The sequence below is a fragment of the Triticum aestivum genome, chromosome 3A (genome assembly GCF_018294505.1).
Source record: "Triticum aestivum cultivar Chinese Spring chromosome 3A, IWGSC CS RefSeq v2.1, whole genome shotgun sequence".
NCBI lineage: Eukaryota > Viridiplantae > Streptophyta > Magnoliopsida > Poales > Poaceae > Triticum > Triticum aestivum.
Window position 1 is genome coordinate 140939492 of NC_057800.1, and position 2308 is coordinate 140941799.

The window sequence follows — 2308 nt, forward strand, 5'->3', positions numbered from 1 at the left end:
CAGTGTTTAGTAGAAAAGAAATATCAAATGGAATCCAAACGGAATGAAACCTTCGCGAGGATCTTTTTTGGAACGAACGAAATCCAGGAGACTTGGAGTGGAGGTCAAGGAAGCAACGAGGCGGCCACGAGGTAGGGCGGCGCGCCCCCACCCTCGTGGGCCTCTCGTAGTTCCACCGACCTACTTCTTTCGCCTATATATACTCTTATACCCTGAAAACATCCAGGGGAGCCACGCAACCACTTTTCCACTGCCGCAACCTTCTGTACCCGTGAGATCCCATCTGGGGACCTTTTCCGGTGATCTACCGGAGGGGGATTCAATCACGGAGGGCTTCTACATCAACACCATATATAGCCTCTCCGATGATGTGTGAGTAGTTTACCATAGACCTTCGGGTCCATAGTTATTAGCTAGATGGCTTCTTCTCTCTCTTTGTATCTCAATACAAAGTTCTCCTCAATGTTCTTGGATATCTATTCGATGTAATTCTTTTTGCGACGTGTTTGTCGAGATCCGATGAATTGTGGGTTTATAATCAAGTTTATCTATGAACAATATTTGATTCTTCTCTGAATTCTTATATGCATGATCTGATATCTTTTCAAGTCTCTTCGAATTATCAGTTTGGTTTGGCCTACTAGATTGATTTTTCTTGCAATGGGAGAAGTGCTTAGCTTTGGGTTCAATCTTGTGGTGTCCTTTCTCACTAACAGTACGGGCAACAAGGCATGTATTGTATTGTTGCCATCGTGGATAAAAAGATGGGGTTTATATCATATTGTTTGAGTTTATCCCTCTACATCATGTCATCTTGCCTAATGCGTTACTCTATTCTTATGAACTTAATACTGTAGATGCATGCTGGATAGCGGTCGATGTTGGGGAACGCAGTAATTTCAAAAAAATTCCTACGCACACGCAAGATCATGGTGATGCATAGCAACGAGAGGGGAGAGTATCGTCTACGTACCCTTGTAGACCATAAGCGGAAGCGTTATGAGAATGCAGTTGATGTACTCGTACGTCTTCACGATCCGACCGATCCACGTACCGAATGTACGACACCTCGGAGTTCAGCACACGTTCCGCTCGGTGACGTCCTGATAACCCACAAGTATAGGGGATCGCAACAACTTTCGAGGGTAGAGTATTCAACCCAAATTTATTGATTCGACACAAGGGGAGCCAAAGAATATTCTCATGTATTAGCAGCTGAGTTGTTAATTCAACCACACCTGGAAACTTAGTATCTGCAGCAAAGTGTTTATAAGCAAAGTAATATGATAGTGGTGATAACGGTAGCAAAAGGTAACAGTAGTAAAAAGCAATGTTTTTCGTATTTTGTAGTGATGATAGCAATAGCAACGGAAAAGTAAATAAGCGAAGCACAATATATGGAAAGCTCGTAGGCAATGGATCAATGATGGATAATTATGTTGGATGTGGTTCATCATGTAACAGTCATAACATAGGGTGACACAGAACTAGCTCCAGTTCATCAATGTAATGTAGGCATGTATTCCGAATATAGTCATACGTGCTTATGGAAAAGAACTTGCATGACATCTTTTGTCTGACCCTGCCGTGGCAGCGGGGTCCTAATGGAAACTAAGGGATATTAAGGCCTCCTTTTAATAGAGAACCGGAACAAAGCATTAGCACATAGTGAATACATGAACTCCTCAAACTACGGTCATCACCGGTAAGTATCCCGATTATTGTCACTTCGGGGTTAACGAATCATAACACATAATAGGTGACCATAGACTTGCAAGATAGGATCAAGAACACTCATATATTGATGAAAACATAATAGGTTCAGATCTAAAATCATGGCACTCGGGCCCTAGTGACAAGCATTAAGCATAGCAAAGTCATAGCAACATCAATCTCAGAACATAGTGGATACTAGGGATCAAACCCTAACAAAACTAACTCGATTACATGATAAATCTCATCCAACCCATCACCGTCCAGCAAGCCTACGATGGAATTACTCACGCACGGTGGTGAGCATCATGAAATTGGTGATGGAGGATGGTTGATGATGACGACGGAGACGAATCCCCCTCTCCGGAGCCCCGAACGGACTCCAGATCAGCCCTCCAGAGAGGTTTTAGGGCTTGGCGGCGGCTCCATATCGTAAAACGTGATGATTTCTTCTCTCCTATTTTTTCTCCCCGAAACTCAATATATGGAGGTGGAGTTGGAGTCGGAGACGCAACAGGGGGGCCACGAGGTAGGGGGCATGCCCTAGGGGGGCGCGCCCCCCACCCTCGTGAGAAGGGTGTGGTCCCCCTGGTCT